The following is a 13,557-nucleotide window of genomic DNA, read 5'->3' on the forward strand; positions in this document are numbered from 1 at the left end:
TGAAGATATGTTCTGAAGGTGGTGAGTGGAGCACGACTGTCTCCGTGGCGCAATTGGCTAGCGCGATCGGCTGTTAACCGAAAGGTTGGAGGTTCGAGCCCACCCGGTGGTGGTGCGGGGCTTTTTTCTCTTTGGGCTGACAGCTTTGAAGAAATGTTATGGCGGTGGTTAGAGTGAAGCACGACTGTCTCCGTGGCGTAATTGGCTAGCGCGATCGGCTGTTAACCGAAAGGTTAGAGGTACGAGCCCTCCCAGGAGTGGTGTGTTGCTTTTTTCTTTGCGCTGATAGCTTTGAAGATATGTTCTGATGGTGGTGAGAGTGGAGGAGGACTGTCTCCGTAGCGCAATTGGCTAGCGCGATCTGCTGTTGACCGAAAGGTTGGAGGTTCGAGCACACCTGGTGGTGGTGCGGCGCTTCTTTTTCTTTGGGCTGATAGCTCTGAAGAAATGTTCTGACGGTGGGGAGAGTGGAGCACGACTGTCTCCGTGGTGCAATTGGCTAGCGCGATCGGCTGCTAACCGAAAGGTTGGAGGTTCGAGCCCTCCCGGGAGTGGTGTGTTGCTTTTTTTCGTTGCGCTGTTAGCTTTGAAGTTATGTTCTGATGGTGGTGAGAGTAGAGCACGACTGTCTCCGTGGCGCAATTGGCCAGTGCGATCAGCTGTTAACCGAAAGGTTGGAGGTTTGAGCCCTCCGGGAGTGGTGTGTTGCTTTTTTTTCTTTGGGCTGATAGCTTTGAAGATATGTACTGATGGTGGTGAGAGTGGAGGAGGACTGTCTCCGTGGCGCAATTGGCTAGCGCGACCTGCTGTTGACCGAATGGCTGGAGGTTCGAGCCCACCCGGTGGTGGTGCGGCGCTTCTTTTTCTTTGGGCTGATAGCTCTGAAAGAAATATTCTGACGGTGGTGAGAGTGGAGCACGACTGTGTCCGTGGCGCCATTGGCTAGCGTGATCGGCTGCTAACCGAAAGGTTGGAAGTTCGAGCCCTCCCGGGAGTGGTGTGTTGCTTAATTTCTTTGCGCTGTTAGCTTTGAAGATATGTTTTGATGGTGTTTAGAGTGGAGCACAACTGTCTCCGAGGCGCAATTGGCTAGCGCGATCTCCAATTGACCGAAAGGTATGAGATTCGAGCCCTCCCGGGAGTGGTGTTGCTTTTTTCTTTGCGCTGATAGCTTTGAAGATATGTTCTGATGGTGGTGAGAGTGGAGCACGACTGTCTCCGTGGCGCATTTGGCTGGCGCGATCGGCTGTTAACTGAAAGGTTGGAGGTTCAAGCCCTCCCGGGAGTGGTGTGTTGCTTTTTTTTCTTTGGGCTGATAGCTTTGATGATATGTTCTGATGGTGTGAGAGTGGAGGAGGACTGTCTCCGTGGCGCAATTGGCTAGCGCGATCTGCAGTTGACCGAAAGATTGGAGGTTCGAGCCCACCCGGTGGTGGTGCGGCGCTTGTTTTTCCTTGGGCTGATAGCTCTGAAGAAATGTCCTGATGGTGGTGAGAGAGGAGCACGACTGTCTCCGTGGCGCAATTGGGTACCACGTTCGGCTCTTAACCGAAAAATTGGAGGTTTGAGCCCTCCCAGGAGTAGTGTGTTGCTTTTTTCTTTGCGCTGATAGCTTTGAAGATATGTTCTGAAGGTGGTGAGTGGAGCACGACTGTCTCCGTTGCGCAATTGGCTAGCACGATCGGCTGTTAACCGAAAGGTTGGAGGTTCGAGCCCACCCGGTGGTGGTGCAGCGCTTTTTTTTCTTTGGGCTGATAGCTCTGAAGAAATGTTCTGATGGTGGTTAGAGTGGAGCACGTCTGTCTCTGTGGCGCAATTGGCTAGCTCGATCGGCTGTTAACCGAAAGGTTGGAGGTTCGAGCCCTCCCGGGAGTGGTATGTTGCTTTTTTCTTTGCACTGATAGCTTTGAAGATATGTTCTGATGGTGGTGAGAGAGGAGCACGACTGTCTCCGTGGCGCAATTTGCTAGCGCGATCGGCTGGTAACCGAAAGTTTGAAGGTTCGAGCCCTCCCGGGAGTTGTAAGTGGCTTTTTTCGTTGCGCTGATAGCTTTTAAGATATGTTCTGATGGTGGTGAGAGTGGAGCACGACTGTCTCCGTGGCGCAATTGGCTAGGGCGATCTGCTGTTGACCGAAAGGTTGGAGGTTCGAGCACACCTGATGGCGGTGCGGCGCTTCTTTTTCTTTGGGCTGATAGCTCTGTAGAAATGTTCTGACGGTGGTGAGAGTGGAGCACGACTGTCTTCGTGGCGCGATTGGCTAGCGCGATCGGCTGCTAACCGAAAGGTTTGAGGTTCGAGCCCTCCCAGGAGTGGTGTGTTGCTTTTTTTCTTTGCGCTGTTAGCTTTGAAGATATGTTCTGATGGTGGTGAGAGTGGAGCACGACTGTCTCCGTGGCGCAATTGGCTAGTGCGATCGGCTGTTAACCGAAAGTTTGGAGATTCGAGCCCTCCCGGGAGTGGTGTGTTGCTTTTTTATTTGCACTGATAGCTTTGAATATATGCTCTGATGATGCTGAGAGTGGAGCACGACTGTCTCCGTGGCGCAATTGGCTAGCACGACCGGCTGTTAGCCGAAAGGTTGAAGGTTTGAGCCCTCCCAGGAGTGGTGTGTTGCTTTTTTCTTTGCGCTGATAGCTTTGAAGATAAGTTCTGATGGTGGTGAAAGTGGAGCACGACTGTTTCCGTGGCGCCATTGGCTAGCACGTTCGGATGTTAACCAAAAATTGGAGGTTTGAGCCCTCCCGGAAGTGGTGTGTCGCTTTTTTCTTTGCACAGATAGCTTTGAAGATATGTTCTGATGGTGGTGAGAGTGGAGCACGACTGTCTCCGTGGCGCTATTGGCTAGCGCGATTGGCTGTTAACCGAAAGGTTGGAGGTTCGAGCCCTCCCGGAAGTGGTGTGTTGCTTTTTTCTTTGCGCTGATAGCTTTGAAGATATGTTCTGATGGTGGTGAGCGTGGAGCACGAATGTCTCCGTGGCGCATTTGGCTGGCGCGATCGTCTGTTAACTGAAAGGTTGGAGATTCGAGCCCTCCCGGGAGTGGTGTGTTGCTTTTTTTCTTTGGGCTGATAGCTTTGAAGAAATGTTCTGATGGTGGTTAGAGAGGGGCACGACTGTCTCCGTGGCGCAATTGGCTAGCACGATCGGCTGTTAACCGAAAGGTTGAAGGTTCGAGCCCTCCCGGGAGTTGTGTGTTGCTTTTTTCGTTGCGCTGATAGCTTTAAGATATGTTCTGATGGTGGTGAGAGTGGAGCACGATGTCTCCGTGGCGCAATTTGCTAGCGCGATCGGCTGTTAACTTAAAGGTTGGAGGTTCGAGCCCTCCCGGGAGTGGTGTGTTACTTTTTTTTCTTTGGGCTGATAGCTTTGAAGAAATGTTCTGATGGTGGTGAGAGTGGAGGAGGACTGTCTCCGTGGTGTAATTGGCTAGCGCGATCTGCAGTTGACCGAAAGGTTGGAGGTTCGAGACCACCCGGTGGTGGTGCGGCGCTTCTTTTTCCTTGGGCTGATAGCTCTGAAGAATTGTTCTGATGGTGGTGAGAGAGGAGCACGACTGTCTCCGTGGAGCAATTGGCTAGAACGTTCGGCTGTTAACCGAAAAATCGGAGGTTTGAGCCCTCCCAGGAGTGGTGTGTTGCTTTTTTCTTTGCGCTAATAGCTTTGAAGATATATTCTGAAGGTGGTGAGTGGAGCACGACTGTCTCCGTGGCGCAATTGGCTAGCGCGATCGGCTGTTAACCGAAAGGTTGGAGGTTCGAGCCCACCCGGTGGTGGTGCGGGGCTTTTTTCTTTTTGGGCTGATAGCTTTGAAGAAATGTTATGACGGTGGTTAGAATGAAGCATGACTGTCTCCGTGGCGTAATTGGCTAGCGCGATCGGTGTTAACCGAAAGGTTGGAGGTTCGAGCCCTCCCAGGAGTGGTGTGTTGCTTTTTTCTTTGCGCTGATAGCTTTGAAGATATGTTCTGATGGTGGTGAGAGTGGAGGAGGACTGTCTCCGTGGCGCAATTGGCTAGCGCGATCTGCTGTTGACCGAAAGGTTGGAGGTTCGAGCACACCTGGTGGTGGTGCGGCGCTTCTTTTTCTTTGGGCTGATAGCTCTGAAGAAATGTTCTGAAGGTGGGGAGAGTGGAGCACGACTGTCTCCGTGGTGCAATTGGCTAGCGCGATCGGCTGCTAACCGAAAGGTTGGAGGTTCGAGCCCTCCCGGGAGTGGTGTGTTGCTTTTTTCGTTGCGCTGTTAGCTTTGAAGATAAGTTCTGATGGTGGTGAGAGTGCAGCATGACTGTCTCCGTGGCGCGATTGGCTAGTGCGATCGGCTGTCAACCGAAAGGTTGGAGGTTCAAGCCCTCCCGGGAGTGGTGTGTTGCTTTTTTCTTTTCGCTGATAGCTTTGAAGATAAGTTCTGATGGTGGTGAAAGTGGAGCACGACTGTTTCCGTGGCGCCATTGGCTAGCACGTTCGGCTGTTAACCAAAAATTGGAGGTTTGAGCCCTCGCGGAAGTGGTGTGTCGCTTTTTTCTTTGCACAGATAGCTTTGAAGATATGTTCTGATGGTGGTGAGAGTGGAGCACGACTGTCTCCGTGGCGCTATTGGCTAGCGCGATCGGCTGTTAACCGAAAGGTTGGAGGTTCGAGCCCTCCCGGGACTGGTGTGTTGCTTTTTTCTTTGCGCTGATAGCTTTGAAGAAATGTTCTGATGGTGGTTAGAGTGGATCACGATGTATCTGTGGCGCAATTTGCTAGCGCGATCGGCTGTTAACCGAAAGGTTGGAGGTTCGAGCCCTCCCGGGAAAGGTTGGTTACTTTTTTCTTTGCGCTGATAGCTTTGAAGATATGTTCTGATGGTGGTGAGAGTGGAGCACGACTGTCTCCGTGGCGCAATTGGCTAGCGCGATCGGCTGTTAACTGAAAGGTTTGAGGTTCGAGCCCTCCCGGGAGTGGTGTGTTGCTTTTTTCTTTGCGCTGATAGCTTTGAAGACATGTTCTGATGGTGGTGAGAGTGGAGCACGATGTATCTGGGCGCAATTGGCTAGCGTGATCGGCTGTTAACCGACAGGTTGGAGGTTCGAGCCCTCCCGAGAGTGGTGTGTTGCTTTTTTTCTTTCCGCTGATAGCTTTGAAGATATGTTCTGATGGTGGTGAGAGTGGAGCACGACTGTCTTCGTGGCGCAATTGGCTAGCGCGATCGGCTGTTAACTGAAAGGTTGGAGGTTTGAGCCCTCCCAGGAGTGGTGTGTTGCTTTTTTCTTTGCGCTGATAGCTTTGAAGATATGTTCTGATGGTGGTGAGCGTGGAGCACGGCTGTCTCCGTGGCGCAATTGGCAAGCGCGATCGGCTGTCAACCGAAAAGTTGGAGGTTCGAGCCCACCCGGTGGTGGTGCGGCGGTTTTTTTTTTCTTTGGCCTGATAGCTCTGAAGAAATGTTCTGATGGTGGTTAGAGAGGAGCACGACTGTCTCCGTGGCGCAATTGGCTAGCACGATCGGCTGTTAACCGAAAGGTTGAAAGTTCGAGCCCTCCCGGGAGTTGTGTGTTGCTTTTTTCGTTGCGCTGATAGCTTTGAAGATATGTTCTGATGGTGGTGAGAGTGGAGCACGATGTCTCCGTGGCGCAATTTGCTAGCGCGATCGGCTGTTAACTGAAAGGTTGGAGGTTCGAGCCCTCCCGGGAGTGGTGTGTTGCTTTTTTTTCTTTGGGCTGATAGCTTTGAAGATATGTTCTGATGGTGGTGAGAGTGGAGCACGACTGTCTCCGTGGCGCAATTGGCTAGCGCGATCGGCTGTTAACTAAAAGGTTTGAGGTTCGAGCCCTCCCGGGAGTGGTGTGTTGTTTTTTTCTTTGCGCTGATAGCTTTGAAGATATGTTCTGATGGTGGTGAGAGTGGAGCACGACTGTCTCCGTGGCGCATTTGGCTGGCGCGATCGGCTGTTAACTGAAAGGTTGGAGATTCGAGCCCTCCCGGGAGTGGTGTGTTGCTTTTTTTCTTTGGGCTGATAGCTTTGAAGAAATGTTCTGATGGTGGTTAGAGAGGGGCACGACTGTCTCCGTGGCGCAATTGGCTAGCACGATCGGCTGTTAACCGAAAGGTTGAAGGTTGGAGCCCTCCCGGGAGTTGTGTGTTGCTTTTTTCGTTGCGCTGATAGCTTTGAAGATATGTTCTGATGGTGGTGAGAGTGGAGCACGATGTCTCCGTGGCGCAATTTGCTAGCGCGATCGGCTGTTAACTGAAAGGTTGGAGGTTCGAGCCCTCCCGGTAGTGGTGTGTTACTTTTTTTTCTTTGGGCTGATAGCTTTGAAGAAATGTTCTGATGGTGGTGAGAGTGGAGGAGGACTGTCTCCGTGGCGCAATTGGCTAGCGCGATCTGCAGTTGACCGAAAGGTTGGAGGTTCGAGACCACCCGGTGGTGGTGCGGCGCTTCTTTTTCCTTGGGCTGATAGCTCTGAAGAATTGTTCTGATGGTGGTGAGAGAGGAGCACGACTGTCTCCGTGGAGCAATTGGCTAGAACGTTCGGCTGTTAACCGAAAAATTGGAGGTTTGAGCCCTCCCAGGAGTGGTGTGTTGCTTTTTTCTTTGCGCTAATAGCTTTGAAGATATATTCTGAAGGTGGTGAGTGGAGCACGACTGTCTCCGTGGCGCAATTGGCTAGCGCGATCGGCTGTTAACCGAAAGGTTGGAGGTTCGAGCCCACCCGGTGGTGGTGCGGGGCTTTTTTTCTTTTTGGGCTGATAGCTTTGAAGAAATGTTATAACGGTGGTTAGAGTGAAGCACGACTGTCTCCGTGGCGTAATTGGCTAGCGCGATCGGTGTTAACCGAAAGGTTGGAGGTTCGAGCCCTCCCAGGAGTGGTGTGTTGCTTTTTTCTTTGCGCTGATAGATTTGAAGATATGTTCTGATGGTGGTGAGAGTGGAGGAGGACTGTCTCCGTGGCGCAATTGGCTAGCGCGATCTGCTGTTGACCGAAAGGTTGGAGGTTCGAGCACACCTGGTGGTGGTGCGGCGCTTCTTTTTCTTTGGGCTGATAGCTCTGAAGAAATGTTCTGAAGGTGGGGAGAGTGGAGCACGACTGTCTCCGTGGTGCAATTGGCTAGCGCGATCGGCTGCTAACCGAAAGGTTGGAGGTTCGAGCCCTCCCGGGAGTGGTGTGTTGCTTTTTTCGTTGCGCTGTTAGCTTTGAAGATAAGTTCTGATGGTGGTGAAAGTGGAGCACGACTGTTTCCGTGGCGCCATTGGCTAGCACGTTTGGCTGTTAACCAAAAATTGGAGGTTTGAGCCCTCCCGGAAGTGGTGTGTCGCTTTTTTCTTTGCACAGATAGCTTTGAAGATATGTTCTGATGGTGGTGAGAGTGGAGCACGACTGACTGTCTCCGTGGCGCTATTGGCTAGCGCGATCGGCTGTTAACCGAAAGGTTGGAGGTTCGAGCCCTCCCGGGAGTGGTGTGTTGCTTTTTTCTTTGCGCTGATAGCTTTGAAGAAATGTTCTGATGGTGGTTAGAGTGGAGCACGATGTCTCTGTGGCGCAATTTGCTAGCGCGATCGGCTGTTAACCGAAAGGTTGGAGGTTCGAGCCCTCCCGGGAAAGGTTGGTTACTTTTTTCTTTGCGCTGATAGCTTTGAAGATATGTTCTGATGGTGGTGAGAGTGGAGCACCACTGTCTCCGTGGCGCAATTGGCTAGCGCGATCGGCTGTTAACTGAAAGGTTTGAGGTTCGAGCCCTCCCGGGAGTGGTGTGTTGCTTTTTTCTTTGCGCTGATAGCTTTGAAGACATGTTCTGATGGTGGTGAGAGTGGAGCACGATGTATCTGGGCGCAATTGGCTAGCGCGATCGGCTGTTAACTGAAAGGTTGGAGGTTCGAGCCCTCCCGGGAGTGGTGTGTTGCTTTTTTTTCTTTGGGCTGATAGCTTTGAAGATATGTTCTGATGGTGGTGAGAGTGGAGCACGACTGTCTCCGTGGCGCAATTGGCTAGCGCGATCGGCTGTTAACTAAAAGGTTTGAGGTTCGAGCCCTCCCGGGAGTGGTGTGTTGTTTTTTTCTTTGCGCTGATAGCTTTGAAGATATGTTCTGATGGTGGTGAGAGTGGAGCACGACTGTCTCCGTGGCGCATTTGGCTGGCGCGATCGGCTGTTAACTGAAAGGTTGGAGATTCGAGCCCTCCCGGGAGTGGTGTGTTGCTTTTTTTCTTTGGGCTGATAGCTTTGAAGAAATGTTCTGATGGTGGTTAGAGAGGGGCACGACTGTCTCCGTGGCGCAATTGGCTAGCACGATCGGCTGTTAACCGAAAGGTTGAAGGTTGGAGCCCTCCCGGGAGTTGTGTGTTGCTTTTTTCGTTGCGCTGATAGCTTTGAAGATATGTTCTGATGGTGGTGAGAGTGGAGCACGATGTCTCCGTGGCGCAATTTGCTAGCGCGATCGGCTGTTAACTGAAAGGTTGGAGGTTCGAGCACACCTGGTGGTGATGCGGCGCTTCTTTTTCTTTGGGCTGATAGCTCTGAAGAAATGTTCTGAAGGTGGGGAGAGTGGAGCACGACTGTCTCCGTGGTGCAATTGGCTAGCGCGATCGGCTGCTAACCGAAAGGTTGGAGGTTCGAGCCCTCCCGGGAGTGGTGTGTTGCTTTTTTCGTTGCGCTGTTAGCTTTGAAGATAAGTTCTGATGGTGGTGAAAGTGGAGCACGACTGTTTCCGTGGCGCCATTGGCTAGCACGTTTGGCTGTTAACCAAAAATTGGAGGTTTGAGCCCTCCCGGAAGTGGTGTGTCGCTTTTTTTTGCACAGATAGCTTTGAAGATATGTTCTGATGGTGGTGAGAGTGGAGCACGACTGACTGTCTCCGTGGCGCTATTGGCTAGCGCGATCGGCTGTTAACCGAAAGGTTGGAGGTTCGAGCCCTCCCGGGAGTGGTGTGTTGCTTTTTTCTTTGCGCTGATAGCTTTGAAGAAATGTTTTGATGGTGGTTAGAGTGGAGCACGATGTCTCTGTGGCGCAATTTGCTAGCGCGATCGGCTGTTAACCGAAAGGTTGGAGGTTCGAGCCCTCCCGGGAAAGGTTGGTTACTTTTTTCTTTGCGCTGATAGCTTTGAAGATATGTTCTGATGGTGGTGAGAGTGGAGCACGACTGTCTCCGTGGCGCAATTGGCTAGCGCGATCGGCTGTTAACTGAAAGGTTTGAGGTTCGAGCCCTCCCGGGAGTGGTGTGTTGCTTTTTTCTTTGCGCTGATAGCTTTGAAGACATGTTCTGATGGTGGTGAGAGTGGAGCACGATGTATCTGGGCGCAATTGGCTAGCGTGATCGGCTGTTAACCGAAAGGTTGGAGGTTCGAGCCCTCCCGAGAGTGGTGTGTTGCTTTTTTTCTTTCCGCTGATAGCTATGAAGATATGTTCTGATGGTGGTGAGAGTGGAGCACGACTGTCTTCGTGGCGCAATTGGCTAGCGCGATCGGCTGTTAACTGAAAGGTTGGAGGTTTGAGCCCTCCCAGGAGTGGTGTGTTGCTTTTTTCTTTGCGCTGATAGCTTTGAAGATATGTTCTGATGGTGGTGAGAGTGGAGCACGACTGTCTCCGTGGCGCAATTGGCTAGCGCGATCGGCTGTTAACTGAAAGGTTTGAGGTTCGAGCCCTCCCGGGAGTGGTGTGTTGCTTTTTTCTTTGCGCTGATAGCTTTGAAGACATGTTCTGATGGTGGTGAGAGTGGAGCACGATGTATCTGGGCGCAATTGGCTAGCGCGATCGGCTGTCAACCGAAAAGTTGGAGGTTCGAGCCCACCCGGTGGTGGTGCGGCGGTTTTTTTTTCTTTGGGCTGATAGCTCTGAAGAAATGTTCTGATGGTGGTTAGAGAGGAGCACGACTGTCTCCGTGGCGCAATTGGCTAGCACGATCGGCTGTTAACCGAAAGGTTGAAGGTTCGAGCCCTCCCGGGAGTTGTGTGTTGCTTTTTTCGTTGCGCTGATAGCTTTGAAGATATGTTCTGATGGTGGTGAGAGTGGAGCACGATGTCTCCGTGCCGCAATTTGCTAGCGCGATCGGCTGTTAACTGAAAGGTTGGAGGTTCGAGCCCTCCCGGGAGTGGTGTGTTGCTTTTTTTTCTTTGGGCTGATAGCTTTGAAGATATGTTCTGATGGTGGTGAGAGTGGAGCACGACTGTCTCCATGGCGCAATTGGCTAGCGCGATCGGCTGTTAACTAAAAGGTTTGAGGTTCGAGCCCTCCCGGGAGTGGTGTGTTGCTTTTTTCTTTGCGCTGATAGCTTTGAAGATATGTTCTGATGGTGGTGAGAGTGGAGCACGATGTATCTGGGCGCAATTGGCTAGCGCGATCGGCTGTTAACCGAAAGGTTGGAGGTTCGAGCCCTCCCGAGAGTGGTGTGTTGCTTTTTTTCTTTCCGCTGATAGCTTTGAAGGTATGTTCTGATGGTGGTGAGAGTGGAGCACGACTGTCTCCGTGGCGCAATTGGCTAACGCGATCGGCTGTTAACTGAAAGGTTGGAGGTTTGAGCCCTCCCAGGAGTGGTGTGTTGCTTTTTTCTTTGCGCTGATAGCTTTGAAGATATGTTCTGATGGTGGTGAGCGTGGAGCACGACTGTCTCCGTGGCGCAATTGGCTAGCGTGATCGGCTGTTAACCGAAAGGTTGGAGGTTCGAGCCCACCCGGTGGTGGTGCGGGGCTTTTTTCTTTTTGGGCTGATAGCTTTGAAGAAATGTTATGACGGTGGTTAGAGTGAAGCACGACTGTCTCCGTGGCGTAATTGGCTAGCGCGATCGGTGTTAACCGAAAGGTTGGAGGTTCGAGCCCTCCCAGGAGTGGTGTGTTGCTTTTTTCTCTGCGCTGATAGCTTTGAAGATAAGTTCTGATGGTGGTGAGAGTGGAGGAGGACTGTCTCCGTGGCGCAATTGGCTAGCGCGATCTGCTGTTGACCGAAAGGTTGGAGGTTCGAGCACACCTGGTGGTGGTGCGGCGCTTCTTTTTCTTTGGGCTGATAGCTATGAAGAAATGTTCTGAAGGTGGGGAGAGTGGAGCACGACTGTCTCCGTGGTGCAATTGGCTAGCGCGATCGGCTGCTAACCGAAAGGTTGGAGGTTCGAGCCCTCCCGGGAGTGGTGTGTTGCTTTTTTCGTTGCGCTGTTAGCTTTGAAGATAAGTTCTGATGGTGGTGAGAGTGCAGCACGACTGTCTCCGTGGCGCAATTGGCTAGTGCGATCGGCTGTTAACCGAAAGGTTGGAGGTTCGAGCCCTCCCGGGAGTGGTGTGTTGCTTTTATCTTTGCGCTGATAGCTTTGAAGATAAGTTCTGATGGTGGTGAAAGTGGAGCACGACTGTTTCCGTGGCGCCATTGGCTAGCACGTTCGGCTGTTAACCAAAAATTGGAGGTTTGAGCCCTCCCGGAAGTGGTGTGTCGCTTTTTTCTTTGCACAGATAGCTTTGAAGATATGTTCTGATGGTGGTGAGAGTGGAGCACGACTGTCTCCGTGGCGCTATTGGCTAGCGCGATCGGCTGTTAACCGAAAGGGTGGAGGTTCGAGCCCTCCCGGGAGTGGTGTGTTGCTTTTTTCTTTGCGCTGATAGCTTTGAAGAAATGTTCTGATGGTGGTTAGAGTGGAGCACGATGTCTCTGTGGCGCAATTTGCTAGCGCGATCGGCTGTTAACCGAAAGGTTGGAGGTTCGAGCCCTCCCGGGAAAGGTTGGTTACTTTTTTCTTTGCGCTGATAGCTTTGAAGATATGTTCTGATGGTGGTGAGAGTGGAGCACGACTGTCTCCGTGGCGCAATTGGCTAGCGCGATCGGCTGTTAACTGAAAGGTTTGAGGTTCGAGCCCTCCCGGGAGTGGTGTGTTGCTTTTTTTCTTTGGGCTGATAGCTTTGAAGATATGTTCTGATGGTGGTTAGAGTGGAGCACGACTGTCTCCGTGGCGCAATTGGCAAGCGCGATTGGCTGTTAACTAAAAGGTTTGAGGTTCGAGCCCTCCCGGGAGTGGTGTGTTGCTTTTTTCTTTGCGCTGATAGCTTTGAAGATATGTTCTGATGGTGGTGAGAGTGGAGCACGATGTATCTGGGCGCAATTGGCTAGCGCGATCGGCTGTCAACCGAAATGTTGGAGGTTCGAGCCCACCCAGTGGTGGTGCGGCGGTTTTTTTTTTCTTTGGGCTGATAGCTCTGAAGAAATGTTCTGATGGTGGTTAGAGAGGAGCACGACTGTCTCCGTGGCGCAATTGGCTAGCACGATCGGCTGTTAACCGAAAGGTTGAAAGTTCGAGCCCTCCCGGGAGTTGTGTGTTGCTTTTTTCGTTGCGCTGATAGCTTTGAAGATATGTTCTGATGGTGGTGAGAGTGGAGCACGATGTCTCCGTGGCGCAATTTGCTAGCGCGATCGGCTGTTAACTGAAAGGTTGGAGGTTCGAGCCCTCCCGGGAGTGGTGTGTTGCTTTTTTTTCTTTGGGCTGATAGCTTTGAAGATATGTTCTGATGGTGGTGAGAGTGGAGCACGACTGTCTCCGTGGCGCAATTGGCTAGCGCGATCGGCTGTTAACTAAAAGGTTTGAGGTTCGAGCCCTCCCGGGAGTGGTGTGTTGTTTTTATCTTTGCGCTGATAGCTTTGAAGATATGTTCTGATGGTGGTGAGAGTGGAGCACGACTGTCTCCGTGGCGCATTTGGCTGGCGCGATCGGCTGTTAACTGAAAGGTTGGAGATTCGAGCCCTCCCGGGAGTGGTGTGTTGCTTTTTTTCTTTGGGCTGATAGCTTTGAAGAAATGTTCTGATGGTGGTTAGAGAGGGGCACGACTGTCACCGTGGCGCAATTGGCTAGCACGATCGGCTGTTAACCGAAAGGTTGGAGGTTCGAGCCCACCCGGTGGTGGTGCGGGGCTTTTTTCTTTTTGGGCTGATAGCTTTGAAGAAATGTTATGACGGTGGTTAGAGTGAAGCACGACTGTCTCCGTGGCGTAATTGGCTAGCGCGATCGGTGTTAACCGAAAGGTTGGAGGTTCGAGCCCTCCCAGGAGTGGTGTGTTGCTTTTTTCTTTGCGCTGATAGATTTGAAGATATGTTCTGATGGTGGTGAGAGTGGAGGAGGACTGTCTCCGTGGCGCAATTGGCTAGCGCGATCTGCTGTTGACCGAAAGGTTGGAGGTTCGAGCACACCTGGTGGTGGTGCGGCGCTTCTTTTTCTTTGGGCTGATAGCTCTGAAGAAATGTTCTGAAGGTGGGGAGAGTGGAGCACGACTGTCTCCGTGGTGCAATTGGCTAGCGCGATCGGCTGCTAACCGAAAGGTTGGAGGTTCGAGCCCTCCCGGGAGTGGTGTGTTGCTTTTTTCGTTGCGCTGTTAGCTTTGAAGATAAGTTCTGATGGTGGTGAAAGTGGAGCACGACTGTTTCCGTGGCGCCATTGGCTAGCACGTTTGGCTGTTAACAAAAAATTGGAGGTTTGAGCCCTCCCGGAAGTGGTGTGTCGCTTTTTTCTTTGCACAGATAGCTTTGAAGATATGTTCTGATGGTGGTGAGAGTGGAGCACGACTGTCTCCGTGGCGCTATTGGCTAGCGCGATCGGCTGTTAACCGAAAGGTTG

The sequence above is a fragment of the Rhipicephalus microplus genome, chromosome 8 (genome assembly GCF_043290135.1).
Source record: "Rhipicephalus microplus isolate Deutch F79 chromosome 8, USDA_Rmic, whole genome shotgun sequence".
Lineage (NCBI taxonomy): Eukaryota > Metazoa > Arthropoda > Arachnida > Ixodida > Ixodidae > Rhipicephalus > Rhipicephalus microplus.